This window comes from Pteropus vampyrus, unplaced genomic scaffold (genome assembly GCF_000151845.1).
Source record: "Pteropus vampyrus isolate Shadow unplaced genomic scaffold, Pvam_2.0 Scaffold20, whole genome shotgun sequence".
Taxonomy (NCBI): domain Eukaryota; kingdom Metazoa; phylum Chordata; class Mammalia; order Chiroptera; family Pteropodidae; genus Pteropus; species Pteropus vampyrus.
The window spans coordinates 6,103,893-6,123,922 of NW_011888801.1; the positions used below are offsets into that span (position 1 = coordinate 6,103,893).

Below are 20,030 nucleotides of genomic sequence, written 5' to 3' on the forward strand. Positions count from 1 at the left end.
ATCCATGACAGCTCCGGGCAGTGGGCAAAGCCAGGATTCTTGGGTCCTACGTCTGGCCTTGTAGCTCTCTTGCTGCAGGACCATCGGAGGAAACTCGTCCCCTGTCAGGGCCTTAGTTCCCTCATTAGTAAAGGACAGAGGGAAGTATCAGTGTCACCCAAGTCTCTTTCCTCTCACCATCCTGAACCCAATATTCTAGAATACAGCAGAGGGAAGGGCATGAGGAAGCCCTTGGAGAGCTCAGGCAGCTTCCTGATTTCAAAGTACATATCAGTCGGCCAATTTTGTTCAACTTGTTCACTGCATACCTTTATAGCACCATTCATCAGTCACTCATTCATTCATTTATCCATTCGTCAAGCAGTCTCTGTGGTCTTGCTCACCTCAGACAATAGAGAGATAAACTAGACCTCATTCCTGATGTCTGGGAGTTCCGCCCAGAGAGGAGACCTGCCTGTAGAAAGCTGGAGGAGACATAGTCAGCTAGGCCCAAAGCCGCTGGGGAATGAACAAGGAAAGAAGGGCCAGATCAGAGAGGGCTCCAGGAATGCATCTAAGAGGAATCTTGAAGGCCAGTGGGGCTTTGAAAGACAGAGAAATGGAGGGAAAGGGCTCCAGGCAGAGCACCTGGCTTGTTCCAAGGCCGGGAGCTGCGGGGCTGGGCCGACTGCAGCACTGTGGTGGGTTGTGTCTGCGTGGCTGCTGCTGCAGCTCAGCATGTGGAGGGGCAGACCTCACTACTGGGCTGGTTCCTGGCTTCTAATGCAGACTTCGGGAGGTGGGTCTTTATTTGGGGGTTGAGAGGCAGCATCAGTTTCTAGGGTGACTCTACTTCTGTGGGCCAGCTCCACCTTCCAGGAGATGGCCAGAGGGTCCTGGGCAGGCAGGACCTAGAGGGTGGTGAAGGGAGGTGGGGGCCGCCCGCAGGGTCAGGCGTGGACTCACTGTGCCCTCTCCTTTCTTCACAGGACTTGCAGCAGCTGTGCTCGGACTGCCAGGGCTACCGCCTCCTGACTCTCGCCACCTTTTCCTGATAATCTCAGCAGCCTCAAGTCCTGGTCGTGGGCAGAGGCCTTAGCAGGTAAATAGCAGGGCTGGCCTGTGTGGCACTGTGTGTCTGATGGTGGTTGTCTCAGCCGAGTGGCTAGTGCTGTTTCGGGGCCCAGAGAGCCAGGAGCGGGGCTGCTGTCACTGAGGAATTAGGGGGGAAGGGGCTTATTTCTCAGTTCTTACTTCTTTCTTGGCCTCCTCCTCTCAGAGGAAGCCAGACAGTGGAGGGACTGTGCCCTGGCCTGGGACTTGGGCATTTGTTTTCATTCTGCTGCCAACCTCTTTGATAACCATGACCTTCCACAGTTGGGACCCTTGGTTCTCTCATCTTGCATATGAGGCTAATAATCATGACGTCCTCTAGCATTCTTAGTATTTAATTCTGTGTCAGGCCCTGTGCTAAGTACTATGTAGTTATTAACTTTTTCATCTTCACAGAAACCCTGTGAGGCAGGTGCTGTTATCGTCGCCATTGTACAGGCAGGAAAACCAAGGCTGGTGTTTGGGAAGTGATGTGCCTAAGGTCACACACCTGGCTAAGCCCCCATGGGGTTCAATTCCATGTCTGTGTGGCTCCAGTGCACTAATCCCTGGACTGTTCTGCCCCTGGCTCTGCCCCACTCTGGGCCTTTTCTGGGAGGTGGAGACAAGGCGATCTTGAAGTGATGGGTCCTGTCTCAGCTCAAAGCAAAGGGAGGAGGCTTTTACAAGGTGACAGTGGCTGCTTATTGCCTGGTGTCATGACTCATTTGTAGATGTGATGTGACATGAACCAGGCCTGGCCTCCGGGGCCTCCAAGGTGGCACCAGGGCCCCTTCTAAAGGAGGATTGTATTGGCTGGCTCTCTCCCTCTGCTTCCCAAGCTCGGTTTCCCAGGCTTGTAGTAAGCACTTCCTGTATGCCGGGCCTGATGTCAGACCCTGAGGTGCAGAGGAAAGGGTATCTCGTTCTGTGCTCTGAGGGAGAGGCAGGGAGATCACAACAGTTGTGCAAGCTCTGTACCAGTGGGGTGGGCAGGGTTCATAGTTCAGATGGGGGCATTCTGGCACAGGTGATTCAGAAGTGAGTAGCGTTGTGGGAGACAGGAGCAGAGATGAGTGGAAGAGCCTGGAGGGAAGGGAGATGAGGTTGTCAAGGGTATGGGAAGATCGTAAAGGGCCACCAATGCCAGGCTAGAGTATTAGATCCCAAGGACGGTGGGAACCTTGGAGGTTTCTGGGGCAAGTAGTGAGTAGCCTATTGAAGAGGCTGCAATGGAGAGGCCATTGGAGAGGCCCAAGCTAGAAGCAGGGAGACTAGTGGGACTGTCCCCAGGGTCCAGTAAGAGATCAGAGGCCTCAGCTGGGGCTGGAGCAATGGGCATAAAGAGAGAGTGAAAAATCCTAAGAGATGGAGGCAGGGGAGTTGGCAGGATTTGCAATTGGCTGGGGCTGGTGGTGAACATGAGGGTTGGAAAGCTGCCATGATATGGGATGGGGGTTAATGTTGGAATTCTGGGTGAATGTGGGGAGTCTGGAATCAGGAAGGCTTCTTGGAGAAGGTACGCCAGGTTGTGGTCTAGAATGTCTCTGAGCGGGCTGAGATTTCCATGAGGAAGAAGACGATTTGGGTGGCATAATAGTTACACATGGGCACAAGGTTAACATCTAGAAGTACAGATTCATATACAAATCCCAGAGGATTCTCCCAACCCACAGTTATACCTGTGTCTATAAACACATGTACACTGTATACTTGTACATACAGACAGACACACATGTGCTTGTAAACCTGTCCATGCGTGCTAATAGACAGATGTGTATGCACACACATACACGAAAGGACATGTGTGTACAGATAGATACATGCAGAGATGTGCTGAAGCACGCTCCTTCATTTGCATATGTACACAGACATCACTCAGGCGTGCTACGAACATACACTTGTGCACACAAATAGACTTGCATGCACATACACACTCACAGACACACATGTTCACAAACTTTCATGTTGGCACTCCACACAGATATACAGGCACAAGCTCTCACAACTCGTGGTACTCCCCTCACACAGGGACATACTCATAAGGCACATACAAGGAAGGGTGCGTTGCAAGAAGAGGCTGTTCAGGAGTCGCTGGCTTCTTACTTGGAAAAGCTTTCAGCAGCTCCCCCAGTCGCTGGGCAGCTCTGGGCCCAGGGTGAGCCATGGCCTGTGCATGTATGTCAGGAAAGGGTTTGAAGGGCAGTTATATGACCATGGACAAGCTCTTGCCCTCTCTGGGCCTCAGCTTCCTCATCTGGAAACAGAAGTGGTCATTATCCACTCCTCACCTCCTGTACAGAGTGATCGTGAGGATTAACAACCACCAATGTGTGGTGCCAAGAACAGTTCCTGGACTCTTTTAGGGCTTCAACAGATGGGAACTATTATTCTTACAAGAAGAAAGCAGGTATGGGTTGTGTGGGGGTGTCTGTGGGGCCTTATCCCTGCTCCTCATCCCGTGGGGACTCCATCTAGCTCTCGGGAGCCTGGGCACCATCCGAGTCTTGTGCATAGCCAGCTAGTTGGGTCTGTGTCATCTCTGCTCCGTCTGCACTTCCCCTGAGGGCTCCTAGGGAGTTGGGGTGTGTGGTGCCAGTTTTGTTATACTAGCCACACTAGAGTCCCTGCAGGGGACTGTCACATTACCCGCATGAGCTCACTAAATCCCCCCAAGAGCCTTGAGAGGGTGGCCTTAAATGAGGAAACTAAGGCACAGCAAAGGTTGGTTAAGTCCTCAAGGACAGTTGCTCACTCATGTTACAGAATTTGTGCTCTTTTCTCCACTGAGTTCCCTTCAGGGATAGGTCATTCCCTGCCTGCTTTATAGAAGAGGAAACTGAGGCTCAGAGTTGGTGGGCCTGACAGCCAGGAAGTGGCAGCTTTACCTTAGATTCAAGACTTCCTCTTCTCTTCTCTTCCCTCCTTCCCTCTCCCCAGCAGGGCTCCTGCAAGTTGGAGGAGGTTTCCAGGGGTGCTCCTCAGATTTATCTGGGTTTTAGCCTGGCCCAGTGTTCCCAGGCAAAAAAAAGGGTCTGTTTTCTTACATGTAAACAGGTGGGTTGTTCTCTGGGGCCCACTGTCGGAGCACGATCTAGTAACTTCCCCTCTAAGACCCTTTTGTAAAATGTCCTTAGCTTATTTTTTTTGGAAACCTGGCCAACAGGAAGCTCTGGAGTGCCCTAGTCCTAGGGGAGGCAGGCACCACTTTCACACCCATTAGCAATTTCAGAGTATGGGACCATGGCACAGGGAGCCATGGGTTCTGCTTCAAGTCAGTCCATGTGTAATGAGGAAATCTGAGAAGGATCTCCAGGAGGTGACAGGTGTGTTGGGTACTGGAAGGTAAGGAGAAATGTGCTAGGTTGATGTGGAAGGAAAAGGAAGACACAGCAGAGGGCCTGGCTCTTGTAAAGTCCCGGAGACGTGAAAGTTCATTCACTGGCCCTTCCCTTTACCCCCGACAGCGGCCCTCAAAAGCTCCTAGAATCAGGACGAGCTTTGTAATTTGTGGAGCCCAGTGTAAAACAAAAATGCAGGGCCCAATGTTCACAAATTATTAAGGATTTCAAGATGATAGCAATAAAGCATTAAACCAAGTGTGGGTCCTTCTAAGCTTGGAGCTTCTGCAGTTGCTCACGAAGACGATCCTGTCTAGAGTACACGTAGTACTCGTGGGATTAAGTGCAAAGAACTGAGTCTGTGTGCAAGCACCACCAGTTATTCACCGGCCGAGCAACCTTGGGTAAGCCCCCTGACACCTCTGTGAGTCTCGTCTGTCAAGGGGAAAGGGGTATTGTCCTCCCCAGCAGCAAGAAGCTGAGTGGTGACAGCATCCAGCTTGTCCCCAGCAGCCTGGGGCAGGGGCTTCAGTTAGGGTGGGATTGCAGCCCCTTTGTTAGGCAGTGGTATTTGAGGATTCCTGACCTGTGGTGACTTGGTTTTGTATGTGTGTATGTGTGTGCACACGCATACACTCCTGCTTTTCCAAATTACCAGGGCAGAGGGGATGGGGGTAGAGGGTCTGCTCTGTGTTTTTTTTTTGTAGTCTTATGCCTGATTGTATATCCATCTCTGCTTGGCAAACTCACTCCTGCAAGTCAGATGCCAGGGAGCCTTCTCTGACACCAGCCCCTCCCTCCAACCTTTGCCCTGTGACCCCTTCAGTAGCTACAGTGACCTCTTGCACTGTAGAATTTTATACAGTGTGCAAAGCTCTTTCACGCCCCAATCGGACCATTGAGCAAGCCCTCAAAAGGTCCCATTCCCATTTGCCAGTGGAAAAACGGAGGCTCAGAGGTGTACCCCTACCTTTGCTCCTGGGCTGAGGTCAGGCACACATCAGGAAGGGGTGCAGATGGTGGCAACAGAGGGTGGCACTAGGCTCTGCTCTGGGGCAGCTTCACATGTAAGCATTTTGGAGGACTGGCTTTATTCCTTGGTAAAGAGCTCCAGCTACTGGCCCAGAAGGGGCCCCAGAGGTGCCTGGGGGGCTGAAGAGGGCCTGGTGGAGGCAGCCAGAGGTCTAGCCAGCTGGAGTAGACAAGCCCCCGTCCCTGCTCCTTCCTACAGGTGACTTGGCCCAGTTCCCCCAGACAGGCAGACTGGAGCCAAGTATGTGCGGTTCTCAGGCTCAGGCAAGTCCCACATCAGGCAGAGGCGAGAAGGCTTCAGCTGGTCTGGGCTATAACATCCAGCAAAGGCTAGACACAGTGAGAGGGTATCTCGTTGAGGGCATGACAACTGTCCCATATGTCTGGCTCTTTATAAAAAGCAGGCAAAACCCCTTTGGTGGGTGAATGCAGAGGACACTGACATGACTCAGGGTATAAACTTTGGGCCTAGGCTTTGGGGTTTTCAAACTCTACCACTCCTCTCTTTGTGACTTTAGATTAGTAGCTAAACCTCTCTGTGCCTCATGTCCTCATCTGTAAAGTAGAGATAATAGAACCTACCTCACTGAGTGATGAGGAATTCAACTCAATGAAGTAAACCGTATAAATCCTCACAACAGAGCCTAGAACATGGTTAGCACTCCATGGCATATGGATTGATGGTGGGCTGGTAGACAGTGGTGAGTGATGGAGCTGGCCCTGAGGGGCGGCCACACAGGCGGGTAACGTGGTCGGATTGTCATTTAAGAAAGGCTGTAGGGGACAGCAGGGATTGGGGTTTGGCCAGATTTGGGTTTCATCCAAGGCAACCCCAAACAGCTGTCGATTAGACCTCTGTAGGCAGGGACCTAGAATGACGATCACACTCTCTGGCTAACCCTTCCAGCCCCGGTATGTGGCTTGGTGTTGCCAGCATGTGCCATCAGCTGTCAGTTAGCAGACTTCCAGGGTTACACAGAGCAAGGCAGGTTTGAGGCTGGCTGCAAAGACCTTGAATGCCAAGCCCATCTCACAGCAGGCCTGGCCGTGGCCATGCAGAGCTGAGATTTCAGGGTCTCCATGTGGCATGCCTGTCAGTCTTCAGTGCCAGCTGAGAATGCATACTCCTCTCTCCCTGCCTGGAATTTGTTGCCTGTAGCCCAGGCCCCTCTAAAGCCTGTCCTGACCCTGTAACCCTTACCCCAGCCTAGAGCTGAGAATAGTCTACAGCCCACTGGTCATTACTGCCCAAGGTGGGACACTCCCTGGGTCAGCAGGGTGGGACTGCTGTCCTGGCAGACCCTCTGAGTGGCACTTTTCTTTCAAGCCTCAGTCCTGCTGCAGATCGCCCTTTGTGACCTTGGACAAGTCGCTGTCTCTCTGAGCAGTTGTTCATTGGCCTGTAAAACCAAAAGGCTGGGACATCAGGGGTCACAAACTGTAATGATCTCAAGGGCTTCAACAACTCAGTGAAGCTGGGAGTATCACACTGTGCAGATGAGGAAACTCAAAGCACAGAGAGGTTAGGAAATGTGTGCAGGGTCACAGTACTATCAGTGCGGCTAGGATTAAGCCCAGTTTCATCTGACACCATAATATGTGTTTCCTCACTACGTTGAACTTTCTCTGGTAGGTACTTTTTTGCTGGGTGATCCATTCACTTCATCAGTCAATGTGTGTTGAACACTAACGAGGCTCTAGTACCATGCTATGCACTGGCATCCAAAAGAATTTGCATTTGAGGAGCTGGGTGAGCACAACCTCAAGTTGGCGCAGAGGTCACAGAATCTCCAGTGTAGAGTATGCTAGGTGGATGCCATCAATGGGTGAAAGTAGGAGCTGGGAGGAGCAGTTCTTCCCTAATGCTAGAGGAGGCAGGCAGGGAAGACTGCCTGGAGGAGGGGTCTGGATCCCTACATAGAAGAGTGGAGGTGCAGGGTCTTCCTGGGGTCTCTGCACAACTCAGTGGGGTGGGTTGGGCGTCCAGTTGGAGAGGAAGATTCGTTCAGCCGCAGCTAGAAGTAGGTGCTGAGGCAACTCTTTAGTGCCTCAAAGGCTGGGCCGCACAGTTTGACCTTGATCCTGCAGAGCAGGGAGCCAGAAGGCACTATGGAGCAATGGCAGCTCTTTTGTGAAGACTGAGTGGGGAGAGCTGGCCTCAGCCCTCAAGTTGGAGCTCACAGCTCACCCAGAGACTGTGGCAGCAGGGAGGAGCTGTGTTGGGGGCTTGACTACCTTCAGGTTTACCAGGCCCTCTTCAGCCCCCCCTCCCCCACCCCAGATACCTCTGGGGCCTCTCCTGGGTCAGAGTCTAGAGCTCTTTACCAGGAAAAAGCCAGTCTTCCAAAATGCAGAAATCTGAAGCTGCCCAGGGTGGAGCCATCTAGACCCCTGCCTGATGTGGGCCTGACCTCAGCCCAGGGATGAGGTTGGAAGGAAGATGTGGATGAACCTGTTCAGTGAAGTGGTGGGAACAAAGAGGCCCAGAGACCAGCCCAGGGTCATACAGCGTCATCACGGCAGATGCAGGCCAGCAGGCAAGGCAGGGAGGCATCCTTCCGGGAGGTAGCAGGGCAGGCCTTGGTCCCTCCCCTGGCTCTCTCAGAGTCTAAGGGGATCCTTGCCCCTGTGTGATCACCAGTGTAGATGTTTAGGGCTGCTGGTGCACTTCAGGGATCCCTGATCTCAGCCACCAGTAGGTCTCTCCAGGGACAAACTGGGATTGGTAAACTATGCTCTGAAGGGTTCCTTGAGTGTTACTCACCAAGGGTGCTCCTAACCTCCCACTGGTGTTTGCTCACCAAGCTCTCACTGAACTCCAGAGTTTGAGGACAGCCACGCCCATGCCCTGTGTCCTGTCTAAAGCCTCCGTGACCTTGCAGGGAGGGAGCAGACACTGAGTGGGGCTGCAAAGGCAGCATCTTTATTTGAATCATAGTATCTTGGCCGCCTATGGGTTGGAATGATCTTTAGAAATTATCTGGCCCAACCCCTCATAGATGAGGAGTAGATGGCATAGATGGGGAAACCGAAGCTCAGATAGGAGGGTATACCCCAATGCAGCCCATCATGGCACTCCAGGCTTTTAGCTGAGCGCACTGCGCCTCCAAACTGCTTTGGATAAGTGGCAGGCGTAAATGCTGACAGGGCCCAAGATCTGCAGGGGTGATGGAGACTCGGGGCGTGATGTTTGCAAAAAGGCAAAACCGACTCCTGAGGGGTAAGGGATGCAGAGGGTAGGGGGCCAGGGAAGTTCTGGGAGCCTTTGGCAATCTGCCCAGAACCGGGACTGAGAACTACATAGGGTGCCCTCAGACCTGGCTCTGTTAAGCCTCGTTTGTATTCCACCACCTGCCCAGCCTGCTACTGTTAGGGCTTTTCCTTTCATCTGTTTACCCTGAGAGCCCTGTGAGGCCTGGAGATTGTAGGCCCGAGGCCACAGCAGAGAGAACGCTCTGGAGTCAGGACCCAGTTTGAAAGCTTACAGATGCAAGGGGGTGAGGAAGGAAAGTGGACTCCAGAAACCGAGGGCTTATCCATGTCCCTTGTCAGTCTCCTTTACCAAGCCACAGCAGGATGCCCAGCTGCGACTCTGCTGATATGTGGTACCTAGGACAAGTGTCTGGGTGCTGCAAGTAGAGGACAGGGAGGGCTTCCTGGAGGAGGTGGAGCTCCTGCTGGGCACTGAAGAATGAACATGACTTTGAAATGAAAACATTCCAAGCAAAGGGACGATCTGCACCAAGGCCCAGAGGCAGGCATATACTTGGGGCAGATCAGTGGGGCAGAGATGGGGCAGTGAAGGAAAGGAGGTTGGAGATGCCCCCTAGAGGCCAGATGGCAGAAGGAGGACATATATACTTTGCTTCTAACTCGCTAAATGTCCCTGAGCAGATCACTGCCCCACTTCTGTGCCTGTTTTCCTTGGTTCTCCCTGGAGTTTCAGGCACCTGGGAGCCACAGCAGGGCAGTGCCTCCGTGGAAGGTCTGCCTTTGGAAAGGATATGCGCAGGTTCCAGGATCTTGGCTCTCTCTCGAAGTTGGGCAGTTGGCTCAGGACACTGCTGTTGGACCCAGGGCTTCTCTCCAGCTGAAGAGACTTGAATTCAAACTCTAGAGGTTTGCCGGGAGGAGGAGGACAGATCAGGCCCCCTGGGGCAGACGCACCTATGGGCTAAGGGTCCAGCTCCCCAAGAGGACTCCAGAGCTAAGAGCTTGAGGTGAGCTTCCCCTCCTTCCTGTTTCTGGGAAGTGGAGGAGTAGGTGGCCCACCTTAAGGTTGAGGGTAGGCTCAGAGCCCAAAATAGAGGAGGTGACCCTTTGAGCCCTGCGTGTGGTGCCAGGCCTGTGATCTGCTTTGGGCCCTGAGGGTACCTGGTGTCCCTCTGGGTGCGGGCCTTCCAGTGGCCCTGGGCTTAGCCAGGTTGTGTTTGCTGCACCTCCAGTGACCCGCAGTAGCCTCTCTGTCACCCTCTCCTATCAGCAGAGTGGCAGCCACAGGCCCTTGGACTCCTAGTACCCAGGATTGCGCAAATCCCCCCAGCAGTTTGCATAGCAGCCAGCTCAGGCCCGTCAGCTCGGGGCTGGCCTGGGTTCCCTCTCAGGAAGCCCAGACTTCTTTTCTGGAATAATACAGCAACCTTCTTGCAGCAGGAAGGGCAAGCTGCCCTCATGCAAGGCCTCTTCATGGCCCTGGTTTCTGTCACCGTCATAATAACAGGCAGGCTTAGTGGGGGCCCCTTTTCTAGAGGAGGAAACTGGAGTCAGAGAAGAGAGACGTGAGACTTGGCCAGGGTCAGGCAGCCAAGCCAGGACTCAAGCTCAGGATTCCAAGTCGCTGGTCAAACTCCTTTTGAGACCGAGCCAGTGTTTCCAGCTCAGGGCCCCAAGGCAGATGTATAGGGCCAGGACTTGGGAAGAGAAGGTGGAGGAAGAGAGCCCTAGTGGGTAAGGAGCCTAAGGGCAGAGGCCCCCATCCCTATCTCTTCTCCTCAGCTACTTTAATTAGCTGAGTCTGCCAGTGGCACTGACATTTACCTGGTGGGGAGGAGGGCTTCTTCCCTCTCGAATCAAGATGCTAAAAATAACTGGGCCCAGCTTCCCAGGGGCCCTTGCCCAGCCAGTGCCTGCCTGCCTGCCTTTGCGACCTTTTTCCTGGGTGCTGGAAGCTAATTGCTTTGTGAATAGTTCCTTGTGCTGAGGACTTCCTAGCGGCTGGGGCAGCAATGATATTGTATGCTCAACTTTTAAGACTGAAGAGGGGTTCCTACAAGGCCCGATTGCCCCCCAGGTATTGGCATGATTGGCCCCTGCCTGAATCCTGGCACCCATGCTCTTTTCTCCATGGGTTCAGTACTCTACTGGGTTGACTACCTTACCCCTGGGTGCTTGGGCCCATCCCTTGAGCTACCGGAGTTTTTCCTGGGCTACCTGGGTGAAGGGAGACTGTGCCTCTCATCCTCAGAGTTATCTAGGACTCACCTTGAATCCTGTACCATGCCTAACACAGACGTAAAAAAAAGAAAAAAAAAATGCCCTCGTGCTGTGTGTTCGTCCTGTCACATAGCAGCCAAGAAGAGCCCAGAGTTTGGAGCTGGATATGTTTAGGTCCAGTTGTGTGACCTGAGCGCAATTTTGAGTCTTTACGTTTTCATATCTAAAATGGGCACCTTAACTGACCTTGTAGTGTCGTTGCAGGAATGAAATGAGGTCATGTGTAGAAAGTACGAGATTCAGACAGCTGGGCCTCTGGGGCAGTGGGAGGCATGAGCATCTCTGGGAGCTCTCCTTTCTCTTGCTGTGTAAACAGACCCTGGAAACCTAATTTTGTTGGTGTGTTTGGACCAGGAGAGAAAGGTTTTGAAGACCCAGGCTGAGGACTGGGGACTCAGTCTTCCAGAAAACAGGGCCCCCGCTTATTCCTGTGCATCTCAAGTGGCCTGAACTCCTGCTCCCCTGTGTGTTTGTCCAGCTCTTGCCCTGGGTCAGTGTGACCAGAATTGTGTTGACATTGGTCTACATGCCCCTGGCTGTGGCGTCAGCCAGTGGAAATAAAAGTAGTTTTTGAACTTGCCCTCTTAGAGAACCGGGGCCAGTGGCTCAGTCTATCCACACCTCACTTTCCCCATCTGAAAAAGGGGATAGTTATGGCTCCTACCCCTTAAGCATCATGAGATTAAATTAGCAACGTGCTTACAGTGCTTAGAACAGGGTCTGACACAGGGCAAGTGCTCATGTTGTGTTAGCTGGTCCTCATAGCAGTAACAGTAGTAGTCGGTGGCAATAACAGCAGCCACCTGTCATTTGTTGAATGATTAGTATCAGATGCTGTGTCAGATGCTAAGCACTTTATATAATCTTCATGAAAACAATACACAAGGCCCTCCTGTAAGCTCTATGGTCCAGATGGGGAAACTGAGGCACACAGAGGTCCTTGTTTGAAAGTAGTAAAACTAAAAACCAGAACTCAGAGTCAGCCCTGCCAGTGTGACCAGCCATTTGGGTTTACCTGGGACTGTCCCAGTTTTAGCACTGAAAGTTCCACATCCCGGAAACTTCTCAGTTCCAGGACAGTTGACACTCGAGCCCCATCTTAGTCCTTTGCCCCACTCCTAAGCCCACTGGCCCCCTTTAGCCACTCCTCAGCTCCAGGACTAGCTGGTACATTCTGGGCTGGGCCCCCTCCCACACCTTATAGATCCCTCTTCCAGCCCCATCATCCTTGCCCACTGCCAAAGCTTGGCTCCAGTCTGTCTGCCCATCCAGCTTCTCTTCACACTCCCCTCTGCCAGCTGGAGGGGCAGAGTCATGTCCAGTGGATCCTGGGCTGCTCCTCATCAGTCCTCGGTCTCCCCATTCACACTGAAGGCTTTGGCACCTCTGCTCCTGGCTTTCTAAAGATGCTCTGAAAAACTCTTCCTTAAAAGAGGGAAAGCAGAGTGAGACCCTGCCCCCAGTCCTGGCCCAGGCAGCCGGAGAGATTGTACTGGCCCTTCCGGAGCATTGATGGAGAGCACTGCTGACAAAGGAGAAAGGTTAGCAGGGGGACAGAGCAGACTTGATGGCGGCCTGCTGGCCATCAGTGCTCTTCCCCCGGTCAGGGCTTCCTGGGGGGAGGGTCTCAGTGCTCCCTGGGGTCCTAGTCAATTTATATTGACTCGGGCAGCTGCTGAGTCAGTGAAGTGGCTGGGGAGATGCCTAGGTCGCCCTTGACACCTCTGTCTCCCTCACCCCCACATCGTACAGTCAGTTCGGCCTCCTTAACCATCTCTGGCCCTATGTCCCCCTTAGTACCCACACCCTCTGCTGGCATTCAGGCCTCACCGTCTTTTTGCCTTGCCTCTCAATGACTGAACCCTTCCCAGCCCTCTGCTGCCCTCCCTGGCTTCCCACTGTCACCAGGAATAAAGTCCAAGGTCTGAGGCTGTCATCAAGGCCCTCTTGAGCTTAGTGAGGCTGCCCAAAGCTGCCGGTCCTTCCCCAGGATTCCAGTCTGTGTCCCCACCCTCAGGTGAGGGCTGAGCCTCTTCTGGCCCTCTTTCCCTGCCTGTGCATCTCTTCCCCACAGACGTGCCTTTCCAGGATCTGGCCCACCAGTTTCTTCCCCAGGTCCCCCAGCTTCCGTGAGGCTGGGGGATTGAAAGAGGTTGTGTGTGAGGTTGCAGCGCACTGTGCATGCCCAGCCAGTTGTGCCTTGTCTGCCAGCCTTACCCAGGCTGCAGTACCATACCCGCTGTGACCAGCATGCCAGGTTGGGCACTGACCACACTCCGTGCCATTCCTCAGACTTCTCCTTGAACTGCCCGGTGCATCTCATGATCCAGCTCCTGGAGGGGAGGGCAAGAACCATCTGTCTCCCCAGTTTACAGGGAGGCCAAGCCCCCATGAGGGCAGGATGTGCAGTGGTTAGTGTACAGGCTCTGGTGTTTGACCCTCACTTCATTACTTACTAGCTGTGTGACATCAAGCCATCACTTAACTGCTCTGAGCCTCAGTGGTGTCATCTGTGAAATGTGGGTAATAGTCCCTTCTTCACAGGATGGTGAAAGTCAATGAAATGACACATGTTAAGTATTTCTAGGGTCCTGGAACATTTTAGGGATCAACAAAGTCAGCTGTCATCATCATTATCATCAGGACAGGGCGGGTACCATATCCATGAAATAGGGGTCCTCTCCTCTACATGGGTACATCCTGGTTATTTGGACCCTCCTTTCTAGCCCTTCACTGTCTCCTCTTTGTCCTTTTTCCTGCCCCAGCACTCCTCTCCCTCACTGCCTAAAACCCCTGGAAGGCCAGCCCTCCCTGATCTGTTGTCACCTGCATACCTGCCTTATCCGCCCCCTTCCCCACAGAATGCCTTCAGATCAGGGGCCAGGATTTATTATCTGTTTCCCACATGGCCCCTCCTGGAGCACAGTAGTTGCTTAATAATAGTTTGTTGGTTTGAACCGATGTTCACCTAGGCAAAGTCACCTCCAAGAACAACACGGCAATGACTAGCTGGGCCTGTGGGCCCATCTGCAGTCTGTCAAGGGGCATTTCTGAGACCAGGCCTGAGCCACCTCACGCTGGGTCATAGCACATGCCCTCTCTGGTCTCCTTAATGCTAGGGTTTGGGGGTGGTGGGGAGGGGTGGGGGCAGTGCTGAACCTCCCTGTAGGGAGGTTTTTCAAGGCTGGTTCCTCTCCTGTCCTCTGAGCTATGGAGCCCTGTTTTGTTTGCCTGGGTTCTTTCCCCACCCCCTCAGTTCTCTGTTAAATTGTGTTATTATATTTAAACAAATCAATTCCATTGCAGAGTTTTCCTGTCCTAATGATGAGTTTGCAGCACAAATGCCATTGATTTCTCACAGCCCTGAAAACCAGTTGATGAATAGCACCGGCTTGTCTTTGGAGAGGCACTTAGAACAGCTCTGCACGGCCCCCTGTGCCGCCCCCTCCCCCCACCCCCCGCACTGTCCCCCATCACCACCCACCCCACACGTCACTGCCGCCTGCAGTGGGGCTGGGGCTGTGTATAAAGGGAGACCCTCAGTGCCAGCCAAGGGTAGAATGTCATCGCAAGGGGCCCGGGCCCCTTGTGCTGGTGAAACAATCATAGTGGAGATTTTTATTGATTTTGGCCAAAGGCAGGAGGAGCACAACTTACAGAGCAGAGAAGTAGTGCGGTGTGATCTTTGTCTTCCTTACAAGTTTAGAGCACAATCCTGAGAGTGACAGCAGATAACAGCTCAGATTTCTAGACCTTGATGGGGCTGCCTGTCACTGCTCTTTTAAAGGGGTGGCTCCGGAGGTTAGAGAGCTGACCATGCTGGGGAGTGGGAAACTTCCCTTTATGAAATCCTTAGGAACCTCCACGTTCAAAGTCAGGGCTAAACCACTAGGCAGAGCTTAGCCTTTCAGCTTACTGTGGGGAGCAAGGGCTTGTCTGAGCTTTTTAATGACCCCAGGGACTGGGTGGGCAGGTATTACTGTTCCCAATTTGGAGATGGGCAGCCTGAGCCTAGGGCAGTCACCGAAGGAAGGCGGGGAGGGCTGCTCGTCCTCCGAAACCAGAGGCACTGCAGGCCCTGAGTGCAGCTGCATTCTCATCTCTCTCCTGCCAGGGTACTGACAGGGAAGCTGCTCTTACTACCAGGCTTTTTGTCGCCCCTTTATCCGCCCCTGAGTTTTCTGTCTCCTGAGCCCAGGTTGTCATGTGGAAGGACTTAGTGGTCATCATTCAGGGGGCTCAACTAGGCTACCTGCAGCTTGCCACATAAGCCTGCGAATTGGACTGCGGTGTAAGGCAAGAGGGTGCAGCAGAGACTGCGGCAAATTGGAGAGTGCCTGCCTCACCTAAATCCTCACGCGGATGGGACTGTGGGCCGAATTGGCCACTGCCTCTCACCCATTTTAATTCAAGCCTTTGTTTTGGAGACAAGAACCAGAACAAGAACGTGTGGCCTGGAGTTGGGAGTGGCTCTTCAAGGTCACAGCATAGGGCGATGGTGGAGCTGGCGTTTGAGCCTGGGAGGCGGGTGAAACCTCTCAGGCAGTGCTGCCTCCCCTTCCCCCAGGCTTGGCGAGGCCTCCCCAGCGGTCAGGGTTTGGGGCAGAGCAGGGGGCTCTGTTCTAGGGGAGACAGGCCCCTCACTCAGGAGATCCAAGAGTGGCCCAGCATGTCCCCCCTTCCCTTCGCCCTCGGAGCAGTCACCCTCCCTCCCTCCCTCCCCCACAGACAAACCTCCTGTCTCTTCTAATCAGGTTAGCCTCCTGCTCCATGCTTGCTCTGTTGAGCTGGACCAGCTGCCTCTAATGGCCTGTCGACCTGGCCCCCTCTCTGGCTCTGGGGGCGGGGGAGGGGAAGCTACGAGAAGAACTGTGAGTAGGAAGGGTGCCCCACTCCTTCGATCCCGACCCCGCCACGGCTTCTAGGATCAAGTTTAAACCCTTAGCCTGGCATCCAGTACCCATCACAATGAGGCCCTGCTTATTTCTCCTGCCTCCACATCCCCGATGCACTCTTTCCTGCAGTCACAGGATGCTATCTGCTACCTCCTTGCCTTTGCACATACAAGCCCTTTTGCTACCTCTCACCTTCTCAGAAAACTCCTCCAAATCCTCTTAAACCCAACTCTTGTCTGTTCCTCTGGGCTGCCTCCACTCAGGACTCCTGCCTTCATACTCCCATCGGGTATTCCACTGGTCTGGAACCTAATCCCACTGTGTTTGGGTGCATCCACCCAAACCAGTTCCTAGACCTGGTTCCCCTTGAGTTCTTAGAGGAAAGGGAGGATTTTCTAGAAGAATATGCCTCAGGGTGCGGCACAGAGAAGTGCTCAGTGAAGAAACAGGGCCAGCAAAGAAGAGAGAAGTAGGGACCACGGAGAGAAAGAGAAAGGCAGGAGTGCATGAAACAGCTGCTCCCAGCCCCTCCACACCACGCTAGCCTACTTCCTGCCAGAGAGGTCATTCTCAGCAACACATGGGGAGCCTGAAATAGACACATGGGGGCCTCGACGGTGCACTGTCGCAGCCCAAAGCTAAGCACCCCCCTCCCCCCATTCCTTGAGTACTGAAGCTCCCTCTCCTAGGACCCTGACTCTGTGTCTAAGACCCCCTCCCCCAGCAGTGCCCAGGCCTCACCCCTTTGTTCCTGCTAACTTTGTTTTATAAATAAACTATATAAATAGGCTCCTCTGATTCCTCAGAGCTCGCTCGCAGCGTTTAAGGACTGGGGCACTGCTGCAGGCATAATTGTACTACCGAATCCATCAGCTGCCTAATTACCATTCATTTTGCATTTATTTCTGCTAATTAAAAAGAGAGAAACTCCTAACAACTTTTACGTAAATACTATATTTGTTCTATGTTAAGATGGGATGCTAATTTGCTAGTGATTAGCTGATTATCTAATTTTATAGCTGACACACAGAATGGCCTTGTCTCCCCTTCGCACCCCAGACGGCACTCAAGGTCCCCGATCAGGTGTTGGAGGAAAGGGTCAAAGGAGGTCCCCATGGGTGGTTAGAGGGTCTGCCTGAGGCCCAGGGGTCACCGAGAGCCCCATACATCATTGGGGTTCAGGGGTCCAGGCTGACTCACAGAGATTTACTATTTCTATATAGATGGAGAAACTGAGTTCTAGCATCTCCCAACAAGACGGTGATAGAGATGGACCCCTGACCCAGGTGTTTGGACTCCCCTCCAGTGCTCGCCCCACTGCGTGGAGCTATTGTCAAGAGGAATTTGCAGGGCAATGGCTTAATCTGCAGCTGGAGAATATCTGGACCAAACTCTAGCACGAGAAGTAGAGGAAAGAAGTAGCCTGGCCTGAGCCCATCGCATAAACCAAACCCTCTGTACCCTTCTGAAACCTCTACCTCCTCCCACTTCCCCATCTACTAACGGAGGGTTCTGCTCCCATAGCCGCCTGGCCACACTTGCCGAGGCTCACTCTCCCAGCCTAGGCCAGCTTCCGGAGGACCAGCCTGAACCCGCTCCAGGACCTTACACACTGTGGGCCATTAGGACATGTGCAAGGGTCTGAATTTCAGATCTTAATACTATGTATTATTGTCACGTGAATTAGAAAAAATATAATTAATACATCAGACCTTTGATTTCAAAGATGATACTACTTTCGTTAAGTAAAAGGAAAGTGATTGGGTTAAAGTGATTTAAATAACAATACATAAATAATTTAGATGGAACATGGATATGACTTAAAGTATCTAGTAACTGAAGTTGGGGAGACACTCGGGGAGGGTCTGAGAACACCAGGTCAGGAGACCAAGTGGGTGAGGCCAAGGTCATAAGCAGCAGGGATTTGAGGGCAGGGTTGGCCAGTTCCGGGCCTTCAGGCCACCACTGCCCCATCCCGGGTCCAGGATGACAGCGCCCCTGGGTCATGTCCTTCTCTCCCCAGCCCTATAGTCAGTAGGAATTAGCCCACTACAGAGGAATCATTTGCCTTCCAAGATGGATTTAGGGAAGCCAGGAAGTCAGACTTCGCTCCATCTCACCCCGAGTCACCATGTGTAGATAAGTGACTTCACAGGGACACCTTGGCTGGCCTGGCTTCCCAGGCATTGACGGTCAAGACCCTGAATGACTCTTTGCTCTCTTTCTTCCTAGATAGTCAGAAAATGGCCAGTTCTAGACATAAAGGGAGAATGGCTTTGACTAGGCCGGGTGTCATCTGGGTGGCCAGGGAAATCAGGGCCAGGATCAGCATGGCCTTTTGGAAATCCCAGAGACCAGGATTCCGGTCCTGGCTGCACTTTCTGGAGTCTCCTCCTCCGTAAATTGGAGACTGCCGTGCTTTCTTCCCAGGGGTGCTGGAAGGAGCCTGAGAGCCATGTGCAAAGCGCCCCTCGGAGAAGTGCTTAGTGCAGCTGGTGGTGAGCCCAGTGACCCGCCCAGAGCCCCCCTTGGCCAGCCACCCGCCGCCACCGTGTCGCTGCGATGTGACCCTGCTGCCGCCAGAGATCTCCCGCTCATCTGCCCTTTTATCACCCTGCACACAATCGGGGGAAGCCTGGAAGGCCGCTGGGGCCGGGCAGATGGAAAACACAGAGAGAAAACAAAGGCGCTGCTCCGAGGAGGCCAAAAGGCAGGGCGACGCCTCCCTCCCCACCCCCACCCCTCGCCTGGCCAGCCCGTCCCACCAGCTCCAGGCCTTGGCCACCCCCAGGCTGCCGGCAGTCTGCCCCACCCCTGTAGAGACTAACTTCGGACCTCACGTAGTATCACCTATCGCTGGGTGACCCTTGGCAAGTCACTTTTCCAAGCCGCCCTTTTCTTATCTGTAAAATGAGGGAGTTGGACAGCAAGCTACTTGACCTTAGGCAGACTCTGTCTCCTTATCTCCGCCAGGAGTCCTTTCTGGGGCCGGCTCAATCCATCTCTAGGACACCCCACTAACCCCAGGAAGTCAGGTTGGGTGCCCACTTCTGCCCATAAAGAGGACCCCAGCATGCCCTGGGCAGCAAGGCAAGCAGGAGGTCATTTTCTGCAGAGATCTTGGTGCTGGGTGTGTAAGCGTTTGTGCAGAGTGAACGGTGTAATCAGAAGGGTGCTTAACTCAGTGTCAGCCCTTGGTGGCTGCTGCTGTTGGAGCCTCTGAGAGAGGGAAAACTCTCCTGGGCCCCCTAAAGCAGTAAGTAGCAAGGAGCAGTGGCTGAGGGTTCATAACTTCGCCAAGGCCAGGCTATCTGGGTTCTGTCACAGCTGTGTGAACTTTGGGCTGCTTAACCCTTCTGTGTTTGTGTTCTCATCTGCTAAAATGGGTATAGTACCAACCTCACAGGCTGTGGTGAGATTAAGTGAGTTAATTCACATAATGTACTTCAAACAGTATCAGATAAAGGTCCATTAATGTTAGGTACTATTATCGTTAGTTTTCATCACTATTATTAATCAGAGGTGGACATACTAGGAGACTCATGGAGCTTCAGCTCCCAAGCCCCTCCCCTGAACCACGAGGGTGAAAGTGGGAGTTTTGCTGGCAGCGGTGGAGGGTTCTAGGTGGCAAGGGCACCATGTTGCTTTCAGGAGCATTTCTGTGTAAGCATTTCCCACCCCATAAGGCCACTCCCCACCCTGACTCCACATTCTCCTTCACCTCTTGATACCCACATCCTGTTCTCTGGGGGAGGTGCAGGCAGCTAGAACATGGGGCCTGAATTCCTAAGGCTCTAGGAATTTGTTGTCATTTATTTTCTCATTCTAAATATATATTTGTAATTTTATGTATATGTTTAAAGAGAACCTCCAAAATAGTGTAAGCTCCAGGCCCTGGACCACCACTAGCTTACTTCTGTTCCCATTATTATATTTCCAGGGCCAGCCCTGTCCTGCCCATTTTACAGCCCCAGCAGGAGGATAGCCTGGGCCGTGGAGCTGGAAGGACCTAACTGCTCTCCCTGTAGGCAGCTGTGTGTGTGCAGGCCTGCCTCTGAGCACCCCAGACTGCAGTTCACACCCCATAGCCCAGGTTGAAGGAGCCCCAAGGAAGGCAGGCAGGAGAGTGGGACCCTGAGGGAAGTTCTCCTGAAGGAGACCCCAGATGTGCAGGGGTTCCTGCCCCTGTGCTATAGGC

General features: G+C 53.2%; 1 protein-coding gene across 1 annotated transcript in view; it reads left to right on the plus strand.

Annotated features, from left to right (window-relative positions):
- ZMIZ1 (zinc finger MIZ-type containing 1) overlaps nucleotides 1–20,030 on the plus strand; it is a 248,191-nt gene that overhangs the window by 54,100 nt on the left and 174,061 nt on the right. The window contains exon 2 of the mRNA XM_023527991.1: nucleotides 969–1,081. The gene's annotated coding sequence lies outside the window, so the exon portion shown is untranslated. The remainder of the gene's footprint in view (nucleotides 1–968; nucleotides 1,082–20,030) is intronic.